This window comes from Capricornis sumatraensis, unplaced genomic scaffold (assembly GCF_032405125.1).
Source record: "Capricornis sumatraensis isolate serow.1 unplaced genomic scaffold, serow.2 scaffold13, whole genome shotgun sequence".
NCBI classification, from domain to species: domain Eukaryota; kingdom Metazoa; phylum Chordata; class Mammalia; order Artiodactyla; family Bovidae; genus Capricornis; species Capricornis sumatraensis.
In genome coordinates this window covers 2378398-2399643 of record NW_027184624.1, presented here as the reverse complement: position 1 = coordinate 2399643, position 21246 = coordinate 2378398, and the positions used below count along the sequence as shown (strand labels likewise).

Below are 21246 nucleotides of genomic sequence, written 5' to 3'. Positions count from 1 at the left end.
GGAATCTGGCGGAGCTAGTTTTTTCTTCCTATAAGACTTCACTCACCCCGTAAACATTTACTAAGAGTGTGGCATTATAGAATGCTGGGGGACAGACTGAGGAAGAAGAGGAATCTTCATAAGTCTTGCACTTTAGTTCCAAAGTCCTGCTAGAAGGATGTGCCTATAATAATATCTTATGGATATCAATCTTTAGACATTTGAAAGCTGACATGAATTAAACAAAAGTGGCGAGACTGGGCACATTCAGGGTGGTGAGGAAATGTAGATCAATGGAACAGAAGAGAAAGCCCAGAAATAAACCCATGCATCCAGGGTCAATTAATCTACAAGAAAGGAAGCAAGACTCTACAACAGAGAACAGAGAATCTCTTCAATAAATGGTGCTAGGACAACTAGACTGTAAAAGAATTAAATTAGAACATTCTCTAATATCACACACAAAAATAAACTAAAAATGGATTCAATAGCTAAATGTAAATGTAAGACCAGACACTATAAGACTCCTTAGGAAAACATAGGCAGAACACTCTGACATAAATGGCAGCATAACTTTTTGGATCTGTCTCCCAGAGTAATGGAAATAGAGGAAAAACAAACATATGGGACTTAATTAAACTTAAAAGCTTTTGCATAGCAAAGGAACCCATTAACAAAACAAAAAGACAACCCATAAAATGGAGAAAATATTAGCAAGCAATGTGATCTACAAGAGATTAATCTCTAAACTATACAAACAGCTTATATAGCTCAGTATATTTTTAAAAAGCCAAGCAAAATATGAGGTCCAAATAGACATTTCTCCAAAGAAGCCACACAGATGGCCAAAAGGCACATGGAAACATGTTTACCATTGAGAACTATTAAAGAAATGCAAATTAAAAGTATAATCAGGTATTATATCATCTCAAGTCAGAATGGCCATCATCAAAACATCTACAAACCTATTTATGAAACAGAAATAGTCACAGATGTAGAAAACAAACTTTCAGTCACCAAGCAGTGAAGGGGAGAGAGGGATAAATTGGAAGATGGGGACTGACATGTATACAACACTATATATAAAACAGGTGAGTAATTAGAATTTACTGTATAGCATGGGAGCTCTACTCAGTACTCTGTAATGACCTCGAAGGGAAGATAATCTACAAAAAGAGTGTTTATATGTATATGTATAACTGAATAACTTTGCTATACAGCAGAAACTAATACAGTATTGTCAATCAACAATACTCTAATAAAATTAATTTTTAAAAACACACAAACAAGAAATGCTGGAGAGGCTGCTGAGCAAAGGGAGCCCTGCCACACTGTAGGTGGAAATGTAAATTGGTGCTGTCATTATGGAGAATAGCATGCTATGTGCTAAGTTGCTTCAGTCAAGTCTGACTTTTTGAGACCCCATGGACTGTAGTCCCCCAGGTGCCTCTGTCCACAGATTCTACAGGCAAGAATACTGGAGTTGGTGCCCTCCTTCAGGGGACCTTCCTGACTCAGGGACGGAACCCATGCTTCTTATGTCTCCTGCACTGGCTGCTGCTGCTGCTAAGTCGTGTCAGTCGTGTCCGAATCTGGGCAACCCCATAGATGGCAGTCCACCAGGCTTCTCTGTCCCTGGGATTCTCCAGGCAAGAACACTGGAGTGGGTTGCCATTTCCTTCTCCAATGTATGCAAGGGAAAAGTCAAAGTGAAGTTGCTCAGTCATGTCCGACTCCTAGCGACCCCATGGACTGCAGCCTACCAGGCTCCTCCATCCATGGGATTGTCCAGGCAAGAGTACTGGAGTGGGGTGCCATTGCCTGCATTGCCAGCCCGGTTCTTTACCACTAGCACCACCTGGGAAACCTGGAAAACAATACTGATGTTCCTGAAAAAACTAAAAGTAGCATTACGGTGTGAAGCTACAATCGCAGCCTGGGTGCATATCCAGAGAAAACCATAATTTGAAATGCACCCTCAGTGTTAACTACAGCACTGTCTACAAAAGCTAACATATGAAAGCAATCTAAATGTCCACTGACAGATTAATGGATTAAAAAGATGTGATATATTTATACAATGGATTGTTGTGTGTGTGTGTGAAGTCACTCAGTCGTGTCTGACTCTTTGCGACTCCATGGACTGTAGCTTACCAGGCTCCTCTGTCCATGGGATTTTCCAGGCAATGGTACTGGAGTGGATTGCCATTTCCTTCTCCAGGGGATATTCCCAACCCAGGGATCGAACCCAGGTCTCCTGCATTGTAGACAGATGCTTTACCCCCTGAGCCACCGGCTGACATAATGCAATTTAAAGCAACATGGAAGCACCTAGAGATTACCACACTGAGTGAAATAAGTCAAAGAATAACAAATATTGCATAATATTGCTTATAAGTGGAATTAAAAATAAACCATGGTACAAATAAATGAACTTATATACAAAACAGAAACAGACCCATAGACAAAAATACAAACAAACAAACAAACTTACAGTTACCAAAGCGGAAAGGAGGGGAAGATAAATTAGGAGTTTGGGATTAACATAGGCAATGGCACCCCACTCCAGTACTCTTGCCTGGAAAATCCCATGGATGGAGGAGCCTGGTAGGCTGCAATCCATGGGGTCGCTAAGAGTCGGACATGACTGAGCGACTTCACTTTCACTTTTCACTTTCATCCATTGGAGAAGGAAATGGCAACCCACTCCAGTATTCTTGCCTAGAGAATCCCAGGGACAGGGGAGCCTGGTGGGCTGCCATCTATGGGGTTGCACAGAGCTGGACACGACTGAAACGATTTAGCAGCAGCATGTATAAAATAGATAGCCAGGAAGGACCTACTGCACAGCACAGGGAACTATATTAAATATCTTGTAATAACTTATAACGGAAAAGAACCGGAAATTCTTTTTCAGAGTCACATATATAAATATTTACATGCATATATATGACAATTCAATCATTTTGCTGTATACCTGAAACTAACAAAACACAGTAAATCAACTGTATTTCAATTAAAAAGGAACACAATATTCACAGAAGAATTAAAAAGTTCTAGCGAACTGAAGAAAAAAAAAAAAGGAAGTTAAATTGCAACCCACTGCTGACATGGCTCATCTCCTGAATCAATCGATACATAATCAGTTTCTTATCCTAACTGCCAGAGAGAATGCTCTCTTGCTGGGATGGGGGACAGATATTTCTTTGTCTGTTTGTTTGTTTGTTTTTTAATGTATAATACCTGACATACAACCACAAATTTCAAAACACGTAAAGAAACAGAAAAATGTCAACCAAAATTAAGAGCAAAAATAAAAAATAGAAGCAGACACATAGCATCGCAGATTAGAACTTCTGAAAAGGAATTTTAAATGTCATTATACATATGTTAAAGAAATATAGGCAATAAAGACAATAACTGAAAAAATAATCATTTAACAAAGAAATGGAGACACAGAAGAGAAAATAAATTGAATACTGTACAACTGAAAAATAAGGTGTTTGGAATTAAAAATTTTTGAACAGATTTAACAGAAGATGGGCAGCAGACTGAAGCTTCAGTGAATTTGAATTAGGTCAAGATAACTTATAAAGACAAAAGCACAGAGATAAAAAGAATGGGAAATAAAGAACATAGCATCAAATAACTTCTTCCACCAACATATAAGTTGTAATATCAGTAGAACCCATACTTTTCCTTTCAAAACTGATGCATACAATAATATGTCAGGGGAGAATAGTCTTTAACAGTCTTTTTCTTCTCTCTCGTCCTCAAGGAGAGGGATGTGACATCATTTTTTTTTCTCTCAAATATAAATTTCTTGAGTATATTCATTAAACTAACATTTAGGAAATTTCTACTGTGGCATCAGTTCTGGAGATATATAAGTCAGTAACTACTATATGGTAGAATGGTGGAGTATGTAGATAAAGCAGCGAGCAAAATAAAGATACTCTCCACGTGCATGCACTTTACTTTTAAGCAAAATGAGACAGAAAATGAAATTGTGTGTATGTGTGTGTGATCATAAGGGTTTAAAAACAGTCAAGTAGTAAAAGGAGATATCATATGCACAGGGGATGGAGGAGTGTGTAATATTTGAGATAGTTCATCTGGATATGCCTCCCTGGTGACTTCACATGTGAGTAGACACTTCAATAAAGTTAGCTGACATTCAGACCATGAAGATACGTTGGAAGTGTTTTCAACAGAAGGGATGATGAGTGTCAAGACAGTGAACCAGAGGCATTTACGCTGTGTTGGAAGGACAGAGTGTACAGCCTGGTTAGTGGAGAGATCAGGGTGCAGCACAGTAGGAAAAAAAAGGAAAAAAGGTTAGCTGGAGATAGATCATCAAAGGAAGCTGAACCAGATAAGACCTTGACCTGTACTCTAAAGGATGTGTGGGGGGCAATCTATCTGGCATATTTGAAAACAAAACTTTCTCCTCTTTCGTAGAAAGACAAAATGAAACAGGTAGAAATAAGAACAAAGAGTAATAGTCCGGTTAAAACATGTTCATGGCTGGGCTAGGATGGTGATAATGGAAGTGGAGAGATGCAATCAGAATTTAAATATAATTTTTAGATAGTATTAAAAGCATTTAAGTATGGATTCAATGTGAGATAAGAGCAAAAAAAGGAATACATGAGTTACCCAATGGCTGTTTAAAATGTTAGTGGGTACAAAATTTTCATCTTGTTTGTGAATTGCCAATAGTTTCATAGAAATGCTTTTGAAAGGAAAATTTTGAGTCAGTGTAAAAAGAAAAAAAAAAACGGTTGACATAATTACTGATGTTGATCATGTGTCAAGTTGAAGAAAATACTGGGATATACACCATGTATTTGTAATCCTTCAATTCAGTTCAGTCGCTCAGTCATGTGTGACTCTTTGCGACCCCATGAACTGCAGCACGCTAGGCCTCCCTGTCCATTTCAACTCCCAGAGTCCACCCAAACCCATGTCCATCGTGTCGGTGATGCCATCCAACCGTCTCATGCTCTGTCGTCCCTTTCTCCTCCTTCCCTCAATCCCTCCCAGCATCAGGGTCTCTTCAAATGAGTCACCTCTTCACATCAGGTGGCCAAAGTATTGGACTTTCAGCTTCAACATCAGTTCTTCCAGTGAACACCCAGGACTGATCTCCTTTAGGATGGACTGCTTGGATCTCCTTGCAGTCCAAAGGACTCTCAAGAGTCTTTGCCAACACCACAGTTCAAAAGCATCAGTACTTCAGTGCTCAGCTTTCTTTATAGTCCAACTCTCACATCCATACATGACCACTGGAAAAACCATAGCCTTGACTAGACGGACCTTTGTTGGCAAAGTAATGTCTCTGCTTTTGAATATACTGTCTAGGTTGGTCATAACTTTCCTTCCAAGGAGTAAGCATCTTTTAATTTCATGGCTGCAGTCACCATCTGCAGTGATTTTGGAGCCCAGAAAAATAAAGTCAGCCACTGTTTCCCCTATCTATTTGCCGTGAAGTGATGGGACCGGATGCCATTTTAGTTTTCTGAATGTTGAGCTTTAAGCCAACATGTTCACTCTCCTCTTTCACTTTCATCAAGAGGCTCTTTAGTTCTTCTTCACTTTCTGCCATAAAGGTGGTGTCATCTGCATATCTGAGGTTATTGATATTTCTCCCAGAAGTCTTGATTCCAGCTTGTGCTTCCTCCAGCCCAGCATTTCTCTTGATGTACTCTGCATATAAGTTAAATAAGCAGGGTGACAACGTACAGCCTTGACGCACTTCTTTTCCTATTTGGAACCAGTCTGTTGTTCCATGTCCAGTTCTAACTATTGCTTCCTGACCTGCATACACGTTTCTCAAGAAGCAGGTCAGGTGGTCTGGTATTCCCATCTCTTTCAGAATTCTCTTGAAGAATTTTCCACAGTTTCTTGTGATCCACACAGTCAAAGGCTTTGGCATAGTCAATAAAGCAGAACTAGATGTTTTTCTGGAACTCTCTTGCTTTTTCCATGATCCAGTGGATGTTGGAAATTTGATCTCTGATTCCTCTGCCTTCCCTAAATCCAGCTTGAACAGCTGGAAGTTCATGGTTCACGTATTGCTGAAGCCTGGCTTGGAGAATTTTGAGCATTACTTTACTAGTGTGTGAGATGAGTGCAATTGTGTGGTTTTTTGAGCATTCTTTGGCATTGCCTTTGTTTGGGATTGGAAAGAAAACTGTCTTTTTCCAGTTCTGTGGCCACTGCTGAGTTTTCCAAATTTGTTGGCATATTGAGTGCAGCACTTTCACAGCATCAATTTCCAGGATTTGAAATAGCTCCACTGGAATGCCATCACCTCTAATAGGTTTGTTTGTAGTGATGCTTCCTAAGGCCCACTTGAATTCACATTCCAGGATATCTGGCTCTAGCTGAGTGATCACACCATCATGATTATCTGGGTCTTAAAGATCTTTTTTGTACAGTTCTTCTGTATATTCTTGCCACCTCTTCTTAATGTCTTCTGCTTCTGTTAAGTCCGTACCATCTGCCCTTTATCGAGCCCATCTTTGCATGAAAAGTTCCCTTGGTATCTCTAATTTTCTTGAAGATTCTCTAGGGCATCAGTGACCCTACTTTGCTTTCATTTATCTACAAAACTGTCAAATATTTAGTTTATTTCTTCCACATATTCTTCATTGGTTTATTGAGATAAAATCTACATAAACTGAAATATGCAGACTTTAACTTGGTGATTTTTCTCAAATACACACACACACACATACACACACACACACATGCAACCGCACTAAAAGATACAAGAAAATTTTTAAGAAAGATATTGTTTCTTCTATCTCTGGCTAGTCTTAACTTCCCCTTTGTATTTACTATTTAGATTTTTACTATTCTAGATTAACTTGGCCTGGATTCAGTTGATTGGTCTGATTTTTTTCACTCTACGTTTTGAGGTTTATCAATTTTGTTTTGAGGATCAGTTAGCTTAAGTTTTTAAATTAATGTTAAGTAGTGTTCTCTCTCAAAAAAAAAAAAAAAAAAAAAAAACCAGTATGTTTACCTGTTCTCTTGTGGATTGGTATTTGAGTTGTTCCAGTTTGGGGATATTTAAAATAAAACTGCAATATATATTTCTGTACAAATAAGATTCTTCATTTTAATTTATGATGTTTTCTTAGCAGGATATAAAAATTAGGTCTCATAAAAAATAAATTCATAATTGTACTGTGCTCAGCTGTGTCCAACTCTTTGTGAGCCTTTGGAGTGTAGCCAACCAGGATCCTCTTGTCCATGAGATTCTCTAGACAAGAATACTGGAGTAAGTTGCTGTTTCCTCCTCTAGGGGATCTTTCTGACCGAGGAATCAAACTCACTTCTCCGGTATCCCCTCCACTGAAGGATGATTCTTTACCTGGTGAGCCATCAGGGAACCCCAGATAAAGCCAGAATCTTTAAAAGGAGACCCCTCTTTCTACACTAAAATAAAAATTATCTTAAAAAGGAGAAACATGGAAGAAAAAAATAACTTTCAGGTGGCTTCCTAGAAACAATCTTTTTTAAAGAAATGAAAAAATCGCCTCTGAGTGTTTGCAGCCATATTTAGCTCTTGCACAGGTTTCACGTTACAACTGATGCCATTGGGGCGTTCTGAATATATTCAAACTGGTTTTTAATTTTAAAGTTTTGGATTGCTTGTTTATTCAGGCACACAACTGAAGCAACACCAAATCTTTTCTGGAAATGGATTAATGTTTAAAATCACCCCCCATAGTTTACCATACATGCTAAAGAAAATATCGCCCACCTTCTACTACACACACATACACAAAGAACATACTCGGGGAAAAAAGGTACCATGAGTGAGAGTTGATAGAAGCAATAAACTGAAGAATTAGACTCACAAAGTTTGAAGATACTGTAATTATCAGATAGAGATCATGAAAATTTTGTTTATTGTTGTTGAGGAAATAAAAGAAGGAACTGAATAAATGACTGAAAAAACAAAAGACAGAAAAAATGACCAGACAAATTGAAAATATAATATCTAAAAGAGAAAATAGAACAGGTAAAAGAGAAAAACTATAATTGTTAAAAGGTAAATCTCAGTACATAGACTAGCAAGAAAAAAGACATACTTAAAAAGTAAAATTTGTAAGCTGGAAATTCGTTTTTCTAAGGCTACCTAGAACGCAGCAGAGAAGGATAAAGAAAAGGAAAATGTGAAAGAAATGTTAAGAGACCTGGATAATACCATGACACTTTCTAATATACAGTTTCAGAGGGATAGAATAGAGAGCACATAAAAAGGAAATAGATGTATATCATCTCTCAAAATTACAGGCTGGCTTGCTTTCCCTTACTCACAATTTTTGAAATTGAGACATCATTCACATCACTTAAAATTTACCCTTTATGAGTATCTAACTCAGTGGTCTTTATTTATAAAGTTGAACAGTTAGCACCATCTAGTTCCAGCACATTTTCATCGTCTCCCAACAAATGGGGCTTTCTTGGGTGACTCAGTAGCAAATAACATGTCTGCCAATGTAAGAGTCATGGTTGGGAAGATCCCCCAGAGAAGGAAATGGAAACCCACACCAGTATTTTTACCTGGGAAATCCCATATACAGAGGACCCTGAGGGCTACATACAGTCCATGGGATCATGAAAGAGTCGACACAACTTAGGGACTAAAAAAGAGATACTATTCCCATCGAGAGTCACTCTTCATTCCATTTTCTGTCTATGTGGAATTATCTATTTTGCACATCTCAAATATATGAAATCTTCACATATGTGATCTTTTATTTCCTGTTTCTTTCACTTAGCTCAGGTCACGAGCTCCTTATTGCAAAAATCATGCTTAAATTGAAGAAAGTACAAGAAACCACTAGGTCACTCATGTATGACCTAATCTAATCATTTATGATTATACAGTGAAGGTGATGAATAGATTCAAGGGATTATATCTGGTAGACAGAGTGCCTGAAGAACTATGGACGGAGGTTCATAACACTGTACAGGAGGTGGTGAGCAAAACCATCCCAAAGAAAAAGAATTACAAGAAGGTAAAGTGGTTGTCTGAGGAGCCTTTACAAATGGCTGAGAAAAGAAGAGAAGTGAAAGGCAAAGGAGAAAGGGAAAAAATATATCCAACTGAATACAGTTCCAGAGAAAAGCAAGGAGAAATAAAAAGCCCTTCTTAAATGAACAATGCAAAGAAGTAGAAGAAAACAAAAATAACAGAATGGGAAAGACTAGAGATCTTTTCAAGAAAACTGGAGCTATCAAGGGAACATTTCATGCAAGGACGGGCACAGTAAAGAACAGGAACAATAAGGACCTAAGAGAAGCAGAAGAGAATATTAAGAGGTTGCAAGAAAGCTGAGCCCCAAAGAACTTATGCTTTTGAACTATGTTGCTGGAGAAGACTCTTGAGAGTCCCTTGGACTGCAAGGAGATCCAACCAGTTCTTCCTAAAGGAAATCAGTCCTGAACATTCATTGAAAAGACTGATGCTGAAGCTGAAACTCCCGTACTTTGGCCACCTGATGGGAAGAACTGACTCATTGGAGAAGACTCTGATGCTGGGAAAGATTGAGGACAAGGGGACAGTAGAAGATGAGATGGCTGGGAGGACAAGGGGACGATAGAAGATGAGATGGCTGGGAGGACAAGGGGACGATAGAAGATGAGATGGCTGGGAGGACAAGGGGACGATAGAAGATGAGATGGCTGGATGGTATCACCGACTCAATGGACCTGAGTTTGAGTAAGCTCTGGGACTTGGTGATGGACAGGGAGGCCTGGTGTTCTGCAGTCTATGGGTTCGCAAAGAGTCAGACACAACTGAGCAACTGAACTGAAGAATACATAGAAGAAGTATACAAAAAGGTCTTAATGACCCAGATAACCACAATGGTGTGATCACTCACCTAGAGTCAGAAATTTTGGAGTGTGAATTCAAGTGGGCCCCAGGAGGCATTACTATGAACACAGAGGAGGTGATGGAATTTCAGCCGAACTATTTAAATTCTAAAGGATGATTCTGTTAAAGTGCTATACTCCATATGTCAGCAAATTTGGAAAACTCATCAGTGGCCACAAGACTAGACAAGGTCAGTTTTCATTCCAATTTCAAAGAAGGGTAGTGCCAAACAATGTTCAAACTACTGTACAATTGCACTCATTTCACCTGCTAACAAGGTTATGCTCAAAATCCTTCAAGCTAGGTGTCAGCAGTAGGTGAACCTAAAAGTTTCAGATGTACAAACTGGGTTTATAACAGGCAGAGGAAGCAGAGATCAAATTGCCAACTTTCACTAATCTTAGAAAAAGCAAGAGAATTCCAGAAAAACATCTACTTCTGTTTCACCAACTATGCTAAATCTTTTGACTGTGTGGATCACAAAAAACTGTGGAAAACTCTTACAGAGATGTGAATACCAGACCATCTTACCTGTCCCTTGAGAAACCTGTATATAGGTCAAGCAGCAACAGTTAGAACTGTACACGGAACAACAGACTGGGTTGTTGCCACCCTGGTTATTTAACTTCTACGCAGAGTACATCATGTAAAATGCTGGGCTGGGTGAATCACAAGCTGGAATCAAGACTGCTGGAAGAAATATGAACAACATCAGATATGCAGATAATACCACTCTAATGGCAGGAGGTGAAGATAAACTAGAGAACCTTTTCTTGAGGGTGAAAGAGGTGAGTGATAAAACTTGCTTAAAAGTCAACATTCAAAAAACTAAGATCATGGCTTCCAGTCCTATCAATTCATGGCAAATAGAAGAGGGAAAAGTGGAAACAGTGACAGATTTTATTTTCTTGGGCTTGAAAACCACTGCAGATGGTGACTGTGGCCATGAAATTAAGACAATTGATCCTTTGAAGGAAAACTACGACAAATCTAGACAGCATATTAAAAAGCAGAGATATCACATGGCCGACATTGTTTGCATAGTCAGAAAAATGGTTTTTCAAGTAGTGATGTTCAGATGTGAGAGTCAGACCATAAAGAAGGCTGAGCAAGGAAGGACTGATGCTTTTGGATAGTGGTGCCAGAGAAGACTCCCGAGAGTCCCTTGGACAGCAAGCAAGGCTTCCCTGGTGGTTCAGTAGGTAAAGAATCCACCTGCAATGTGGGAGATCTCAGTTCGATCCCAGGGTTGGGAAGATCCCTTGGAGAAGGGAATGGCTACCCACTCCAGTATTCTGTGACCAGAGAATCCCAGGGACTATAAAGTCAGATACAACTGAATGACTTTCACTTTTACTTCGGACAGCAAGGAGATCAAACCAGTTAATCCTAAAGGAAATCACCCTTGAATACATACTCACTAGAAGGACTGATGCTGAAGCTGAAGCTCCAATACCTTGGCCACCTGATGCCAAGCGTTGACTCATTGGAAAAAACCCTGATTCTCCAAAAGATGGAAGGAAAAAATAGGGGACAGCAGAGAATGAGAGGGTTAGATAGTATCACCAACTCAATGGACATGAGTTTGAGCAAACTCTGAAAGATAGTGAAAGACAGGGAAGCCTGGCATTCTGCAGTTTGTTAGGTAGGACATAGCGACTGAACAACAACAACAACAATTTGTAAAATTCATCCACACTGTAGCAAGTATCACTTCATTCCCTTTAGTGGCTGAATACTTTCCCATTGTATGGATATACCACTGTTTACTTCTCCATTAATCAGTGAGGTTCATCATTTGGGTCATTTCCACTTTTTGGTTACTGTCAATAGGGCTATTGTTTTGTTTGGTCTGATGGACATTCTACTCCAAAGCTTTAACTAACACTCTCTCAATACTAGTTTTTAACAACTATGCCTGGCCCTAAACCTTAAACGTATGTTATGATACTGGGAGCCACGCCCTAGGCAGTATGTGTTTAGATGTAATGAAATACATACATTCCATTATGTATGTATTTGTGGAATAATGTATGTAATAGTGGAAGAAATGTATGTAAAAGTGGAAGAAAGTATTTAAAAGTGGAAGAATACGTACTTCCACTTTTATAAATTCATGGGGTCACAAAGAGTCGGACACGACTGAGTGACTGAACTGAACTGAACTAAAGGGGCATCTCTGTGTTGGCATTTAGGCTGGATGTAAATATACTTAAAATATCCCATGCTTTCACTAACCTCATGGTCTTTCAAAGCAAAAAATTTAAAAACCTAAATAATTTTAACTCCTACTGAAATGTGTCCTGAAATAGATTTCTTACTGCTCTCTAAGGAAATCACAATACATTATCAATATTTTATTGTTTTTATTTTCTTCCTTGGAAGTCTGTGAAGAAGTCTGTACAAAAAATCAAACAGTTTTTTAAATCTTTATCAAACAAAACTATTTTAATGAATCTTTATTCTTTGTTAGAGATACTCTATCTGCTCTATGCAGCATCTGATTGAGAGAGATTTTTAATTATGCTAAGACTCATTGGAAAAGACTCTGATGCTGGGAGGGATTGGAGGCAGGAGGAGAAGGGGACGGCAGAGGATGATGAGATGGCTGGATGGCACCACTGACTTGATGGACGTGAGTCTGAGTGAACTCCGGGAGTTGGTGATGGACAGGGAGGCCTGGCATGCTGCGATTCATGGGGTCGCAAAGAGATGGACACGACTGAGCGACTGAACTGAACTGAAGGTACAACTGAGAGTCCCTTGGATTGCAAGGAGAACCAACCAGTCCATCCTAAAGGAGATCAGCCCTGGGTGTTCATTGGAAGGACTGATGCTAAAGCTGAAACTCCAATACTTTGGCCACCTCATGCGAAGAACTGACTCTGATACTGGGAGGGATTGGAGGCAGGAGGAGAAGGGGACAACAGTGGATAAGATGGCTGGATGGCATCACCGACTGGATGGACAAGAGTTTGGGTGAACTCTGGGAGATGGTGATGGACAGGGAGGCCTGGCGTGCTGCAATTCACGGGGTTGCAAAGAGTCAGACACGACTGAGCGACTGAACTGAACTGAACTGAAGGTACAACTGAACCTAACATGAAGCATGAAAGACATGCTTCGCTTTCAACTGCAGTCTTATTTCTGTCCTAGCTCACAAACTTTCAAGCCTAAGTCAGAATATGCTGTCTTTTCTCCTTCACTTAACATCTGATGTGTACAACTGAAGCATGAACAGCTGGTACTGATCAGAACAGGCCAAGCACTCAAAAACTTACATCAGTGGAGCAATGCCGGGGGTCAGACGTCCTTGGCAAAACTCACTAAACATTTTTGTAAAATTACTTACAGATTCATCAAGTTACCAGTAATATTTCTACATGGATGAGATCCAAAACACATTTATGTGCCTGTTGATGTGCTTTTCAAACTCAAGCAAAAAGTAAATAGTTGCCCAATCAGCATTACTGAAAATATGGGACCTGAGAGAAAGGTGCATAAGAGGCAAATTAAGTGAGAGGGGGAAAATAAAAAGGTATTCCCAGAGAGAGCTATTCTAGATGTTACTAGGATAACTTTTAAAAAGAAAATGACCTTGAAGGTTGGAAGTTCATTTGAGAGGGGGTAAAAGAAACAGTCAGGTCTGTGATCCAGAATAAAAAGGAAATGGAAGTGCTTTTATTTTGCCCCTAGAGCAATGGAAATTTATTGTGTGTATTTGGATATAGATTTTATTTTATTTTTTACTACCCTGGTGGGTGAGCTGAGCAAAAAAAAAAAAAAAACAAAAAAAAATCCATTTTATGACATTATGGACCTTTTAGACAGAGATTTAGGCCACTGGCAAGAAACATTAGTTTATTTGGGCAAAAGGTTAGTCCAAAGATAAGGCATCTTTCTCACTGGGCTGGCTTACCAAAGGGACTCTTCTTTTCCATACACCTTGAAACAAAGGGAAGGGTAAAACTTCTTAGGAAAATAAAATCTATGTTAGTTCTGTGAGACAGTGTGTTGTCACTGAGTACACAAATCTTGTTGGCTTACTTATAAAATAAGCAAATCAGATAGGGAAAGCTGTGAAATTAAAGCTTAAACTCAGGATGCGTTTTGTTTGTATTTCTTCAACAGGCTTCTGGGAAAGTAAACTCGTCTTTGATTTTCTCTTTGCTCCTCTCTTTGCTTGCTTTTCCTGTTGTTGTTCAGTTGCTTGGTTGTCTCTGTCTCTTTGAGATCCCGTGGACTGCAGCACGCCTGGCTGGCTTTGCCCTCAAATTATGGCAATTGTTTACTGTTTGAACGCATTTCTCTTTGAGAGACAGGATTATGTCTTTTTTAAAAATTATTCCCAGTGTCTGGCATATAGTAGCTGCTCAATAAATATACAGACTAAATCATTCATTTGCAGCAATCGAGATTATGAAAAGGCTGTCCTACAAACCATACTAGTTGAGATTAAGATCATTATTCCTTATTTAGAATCTTTTCTCTGAGAGCATGTAAATCCCTTGGGTTTGGGAGAAAAGAAAAAAAAAAGAAAACTGGAAGAGTTCAGTGGATTGGCTTTCCTTGAAAGACAGCCAACACTTTTTTCTCCTGATCCATAATTAGAATAAAGTAAGGACAGCCATTTAGATGTTCTTTCAGCAGTTCCTAAATTAACCCAGACTCACAAGAGAAGGGGGAGGAAGAGACTGGGAGGGAAAAGAAGGAGAAGATAGAAGCAAAAAGAAAGGGAAGCAGAGGAGGACAGAGGAGGATTGGCTAAGAAATCTACTGCTGTGTTTGTCTGAAGACATTAGCACTTTTTATTTAATTGTACTTTTGGTCCCAAAATTTATTTTTACCACATGTGCCTTGTTTTAAACTAACTCCCAGAACTGTGCCACAAAATATTCCTGCTTCAACATCACACCTGGGTCCAGTTCAAGAACCTAACTACTTCTAGTCCACATGCTAAAGCCTTGCTCTCATATGCCAGGAAAAATAGCCAGTGCCATTTAACATCTGGACCCAATGTACTCTCTTTACTAATTTATATTTGTGTAATATTTTATTTACCAAAAGATAAAATCAGTAAAAGTAGATAGTGAAAATCATTTAGAAATTTTAATGAAAATCTGAATATAGTAAACGCAGATTTATAATTTATACTTTCATGATTTTAATGTTATATATGCCTAAAATGGAAAATATCTTTTAAATGCAACTAACTGCCCATCAGCAGTCAGGCATGAACCTGGGATGTATCCATTCTGTAGTACATATTCTGTATTTCAAATACATATTGAAGAGGTTCTAGCTTATCATTAATCCTGGTTCTTACTGAATTTGCATCATCAAAATGCAACACTTAAAAGCAATTTTTCAGTCTCTTGGATGATATAATTTTGGTTGTATCTTCTTTGCTCTATACTTAAGACCATTTTCAGTTTTACATCTATAAACACAATTTAGAATGATCAATGAGTTTTTAAATTTCCTCATGACTTTCTCCCCCAATCACCTTTTCTTACACATCTGTCTTCAGCATTTGCTGATTACAAACTGTATCAGGTAAGTTTGGTGCAGAGATATCATAACAGGTGAAAGAAGGGTGTCACACATCTTTTAAATAAAATGGAATGGTCTTGTTTTTCTCACAAATATAGATGGTAATGTGCTTTCTGTGTTAACAGTTAACTATGAGGAAACCAAATATCTTTTTCATCCTTAAAATTTTATTTTGGATCATTATTGATTTTTGAATTTGAGAAAATTTATCCAGGACATCATAATCTGAATGTCTGAAATTTTTGCTTATGAAATGAATTTCACTGTCAGATTATAGAATGTTCCTAATCTGTCTGCATTAGGATTCTGAATCATCTCGCAGTTGTGAAATATCTTCCTCTTACAGTTTTCTTCAATTTGCCATTATGGACAGAGTATGAGAAATTATGAGTCCAAAGTTACATTCCACAAAAGAGTGGAGTACAAAGATGATGTCTCCAGTCCCCTTTTATATCTTCTCAAAAAGAGAACCTGAAGCATGAAACAGTAGTGATAGTTTATTTTAATAATTTACTATCCTTCTAGGTTCCTTAATTACTCTTGTGTTTGTTTATAATTTTTTTAAAGTATATCTGGGAATAATTGATAAGTAAGTTGACTCATTGGAAAAGACTCTGATGCTGGGAGAGACTGGGGGCAGGAGAAGAAGGGGACGACTGAGGACGAGATGGCTGGATGGCATCACGGACTCGATGGACGTGAGTCTGAGTGAACTCCGGGAGTTGGTGATGGACAGGGAGGCCTGGCGTGCTGCGATTCATGGGGTCGCAAAGAGTCGGACACGACTGAGCGACTGAACTGAACTGAACTGAATGAGAAAATAATTCCTAGGATGATTAAATAGCAAATGTTTCAAGAAACAGAGAAAGATGAAATCACTAAGAACTCGTATCTCAAATATGTTAAAGGTTCCAATGGATTCAAATGATTATTACAAAACAGAGCTTTATTCTAGTTTCATAAAAATAGGTGTATCTTTCTCTTTATTTTTTGGAATAAAGAGAAAGAAAGAATAAAAGTCAAGAAATATTAATACTTGCAAATAGAGTTATTCCAAAATAATTAATAAACTAAAACTGGGTCATATGAACCTTAATGGTATATTGAGTTAATCAGATATTATAGCAAATACTTTAGAACAACAGAAATCAGCAGTATATATTTGTGAGTATGTTGAAACATACCACCCATTCTTACAATTCTGTACAATATTGGGACTAATACTCTGGTGTTCCATTTCCATTTTATTCACTGCAACATTCCTCATAAATCCAATTCAGCATCAGTTTTACTCTGGATCAGTCCTGAGGACTTTGATCTAGCTCACTGCCCCCACAGGTGGAAGAGTGTGAAAATCTTGATTTGGTAAACAACTTGAGCTTTTGATCTGAAAATAAATAGCTTCCACGGAAATAGGACCAAAATATATTTTATTTCTCTGGCTGTCTCTCTCGTTTTCACTCAGAAACTCCAACTGCATACAGATGACCTCTCTCCACATTTTATCTAGGAGCACCTAGTGGGTATCTCACACGTGCTGAAGAAAATGTCAAGTCTCTTTCAGGCATAGTGCTTCTTGGTACTTCTCTATTAGAAATAGCCATGGTCCTGGCAGGAATTGCTGGTCCAAGTGCACAGTTCTCTCATTGATAAAAGCAGCCCACAATTTCTTTATCAGTAGAGGGTACAAGTCTAGAGGAATGAATGATGTCTATTTATTCTCTTTAATAATTGACTGGAAGGGTCCCGAAGGATTACTGCTTGGGCCCTAATGTGTTACAGAGTTCAGGGAAGCAATGTGTCCAGATTTTTCCTACAACTCTCTCTTGATTTCCTTTTGCCTTAGATAGGATTCCACAACATTTGGCAGGGCTGGCTTTGAGTAGAGGCCACCTGCAAATACTTTTTTTTTTCCTGAGGATGACTAAAAACATCTAATTACTGTGTCTTCACTTACTTTTGTTATGTCCTGGTAGGTTTTCTGCAATCTCCTTGAAAATGGATGCCCATTAAATTCCCTTAACTAACTGGTTAGATATGCAAATTTCATTACAACATTCTCTTTCCTTTTGGATAATTCAGACAATGTGCAAAGCTAATGCATGTGGTGCGCTCATCCAAACATTTGCCAAAAAGGGCCCACATTTTATAAAGGCAGTGGTGCAAAAGAAAAGGCAATGTCTTAAACTGCAGTCCCTCTGTAGTTAAATCTAAAGGAAACATATGATTTTTTTGTCAATAAATGTTATATATTCTTATGTCAGAATTTGGAGGAAAACAAAACATGAACGAAAATATGGCCTGTGTCATACTATGCTCATGATTATTAACCCGAGCTGAAGACAGATATAGAGAAAAGAGATGGAATGGTATTTTAAATTTGAAATTCATTTGTCTTAACTGTTTATGCTGTGACAATATTTTGGTTGATTCCTTTTAAGTTGAATAAAAATAATTATGTTAAATATTCAATTTTACAAAATTGGCATCACATTGTAACTTTAGCTTTATATTCTCCTTTTTCACTTAAATTTATATTTGAGCATTTTCTATGTCATCAAACATTACTTGAAAATACATTTTAATGGCTTCATAATAGATTATTTTAAAGAAAAAATACCACATATTTAACTAATCTCCTATTGTTAGACACTTAAATTGCATCCAATTTTTCATTATTATTAAAAAAAATTATAAACAGTATTATATGTAAGTTTTTGACTGAGTATCTCTGATTGTTGGTTTCTCTGGGATGGATTTCTTGGAATAGACTTACTACTCAAAGTTTATGGTATTTCTAAGGCTTCTGAAGATACGACCAGCTTGCCCTCCCAAAAGGGGTTTATGTATTTACAGTTGGTTAAGTGCCTTTCAAAGCATTGATTCTAAGTCCAAAAAACTTTTTAAACTCTCTTCTGCCCCATTTCAGAGCTGAAGTGTCAAATCAGATGGTTCATTTATTTATCTGACTTACTTTCCCAGAAGCATGCAAAAATGTGTTTGTTCCGACAAATTCTAGTCTTTTAACATTTCCCATAGGTTATTAAGATAACATGACCTAATAAGAAAATTCATTTAAAGGTGACAAATTTTGCCTCTGGTTGGGTGACCCAACTTACTTAGAAATATTTTCTTTCATTTTTGAGTGCCTATTTTGAGCAAACTTGCCAAGGTCCACGCAATTTTGGAAGGGAAGGATTATTGATCCTGTTGTTTGTATGGACGTTGAAGATGACACTGAGAAAGCTTTGTCCCATATGACATATATAATACGTGGCAGAGTCATGATTCAAAACTCAGGTCTAATCCTATAGACTGGTAGAAAACATTTGCAAATGATACAACCAACAAGGGCTTAGCTTCCAAAATAAACAGATTGCTTCTACAATTCAGTAACAAATAAACAACCAATCCAATTGAAAAGTGGGCAGAAGACCTTAATAGACATTTTTCCAGAGAAGACAAACATATGGCTAACAGACACATGAAAAGATGCTCATCAGCGCTAATTATTACAGAGATGCAAATCAAAACTAAAACAAGGTATCACCTCATACTAGTCAGAATGACCATCATACAAAAGTCCACAAACAATAAATGCTGGAGAGCATGTGAAAAAAAGGGAACTCGCTTACATTGTTGGTGGAAATATACATTTGTGCAGTCACTATGGAAAACAGTATAGAAGTTCCACAAAAAACTAAAAATAGAGTTACCGTATGATCCAGCAATCCCACTCCTGGGCATAAACCCAGACACAACTATAATTCAAGAAGATGCCTGCACCTCTGTGTTCACAGCATCTTTATTCACAACAGCAAAGACATGGAGACAGCCTGAACATCCACGGATAGCTCTGTTTACAGGAGCCAAAACATGGAAACAACCTAAAGGTCCATTGACAGATAAATGGATAAAGATGTGGTGTGTATACAACGGAAGACTACTCAGCCATAAAAAAGAATGCAATAATGCCATCTGCAGCAACATGGATGGACCTAGATTATAAGTGAAGTCAGAAAGAGAAAGACAAATATCATATACTCTCACTTATACGTGGAATCTAAAATATGACACAAATTCACATATCTAATAACCAAAATCAACTTAGATACAGAGTACAGACTTGTGGTTGTCAACGGAGAGGAGAGGTAGGGGAGGGAAGGACTGGGAATTTGGGTTAACAGATGAAAAGTATATATAAATAAATGGATAAACAATACGGTCCTATAGGATAGCACAGGGAACTATTCTCAGTATCTGAGAGAAATCAAATGGGAAAGAATATTAAGATGAACATATATATATGCATATATATATATATCTGAGTCAGTTTGCTATATAACAGAAATTAAACACAACATTTTAAATAAACTGCACTTCCTTAACTTTCTCGACAAGGTTAGGAGGGGAACATCAGAGGACTGTCAAGAGCTACAGCTGGGGCCGGCCCTAGGCTGCGTGTACTTCCCCGGTCCAAGCCGCTCAGGTTCGGCGCTCAGGCAGCCCTCAGAGGCACAGATTCGGCTGGGACTGCGCTTTGTGCCCTTCCCAGGTCCGAGTAGCTCAGGAGTTTGGCGAGCGCGATCGCCGCGGTTTGTCACCTTTTCTGCCGCTGCTGCTCAGCTTTCTGGGTGGACCGCTGGCGGCCCCCGTGAGGCAGATTGTGACTGTCCAGCACCCCCAGAAGTCTTAGCAAAGAAGCCTGCTTGCAGTTAGGTAGGTAAAGTCTCTCCGGGTCTGCAATTGCCCCTTTCCAGTCCTTACGGCTCTGGCTGCCTATCCCCGGCGGGGGATGGTCTGCAGCCGGCTTTTCCGTTCCGTCCTTCGTTCTGTGCTCGGTCCTGGCGGTGTCTTATGTTCGAGCTTTTCGTGCGGTAGCTATCCCACAGGCTGGTTTGCTAGCCCAAGTTAGATCGTTCTGGTTGCGCGTGGGGCGTTCCTGCCCGATTCTTACAAAGCACTGCAGCCCGTGCCTCCCGCGCGTCCCTGCCCTGCCCCCACTTCCCAATGGCGGATGCAGGCGTCTGTGCTGCTTTTCCGCTGGGGGAGTTACTGTTGGGCTTGTAATCTCTTGGTTTTAATTATTTCTTTATTTTTCCTTCCTGTTATGTTGCCCTCTGTGTTTCCAAGACTCGCCACAGACTCGGCAGGGAGAGTGTTTCCTGGTGTTTGGAAACCTCTCTTCTTAAAATTCCCTTCCCGGGACGGAGCTCCCTCCCCACCTCCTTTGTCTCCTTTTTCGTCTTTTATATTTTTTCCTACCTGTTTTTGAAGACAATGGTCTGCTTTTCTGGTTGCCTGATGTCCTCTGCCAGCCTACAGAAGTTGTTTTGTGGAGTTTGCTCAGCGTTGAAATGTTCTCTTGAGGAATTTGTGAGGGAGAAAGTGGTCTTCCCCTCCTATTCCTCCGCCATCTTTATACCACTTCACACCAGTCAGAATGGCTGCGATCCAAAAATCTGCAAGCAATAAATGCTGGAGAGGGTGTGGAGAAAAGGGAACCCTCCTACACTGTTGGTGGGAATGCAAACTAGTACAGCCACTATGGAGAACAGTGTGGAGATTCCTTAAAAAATTGCAAATAGAACTACCTTATGACCCAGCAATCCCACTGCTGGGCATACACACCGAGGAAACCAGAATTGAAAGAGACACATGTACCCCAATGTTCATCGCAGCACTGTTTATAATAGCCAGGACATGGAAACAACCTAGATGTCCATCAGCAGATGAATGGATAAGAAAGCAGTGGTACATATACACAATGCAGTATTACTCAGCCATTAAAAAGAATTCATTTGAATCAGTTC

General features: G+C 38.9%; 1 protein-coding gene across 2 annotated transcripts in view; it reads right to left on the bottom strand.

The window, feature by feature from the left end:
- The window catches only part of LOC138072368 (lysozyme C, kidney isozyme), a 55438-nt gene extending 34607 nt beyond the window's left edge, over positions 1-20831 (bottom strand). For both annotated transcript variants that reach the window (XM_068963458.1, XM_068963459.1), the window contains exon 1: positions 20699-20831. The gene's annotated coding sequence lies outside the window, so the exon portion shown is untranslated. The remainder of the gene's footprint in view (positions 1-20698) is intronic.
- Positions 20832-21246: the final 415 nt, after the last annotated feature.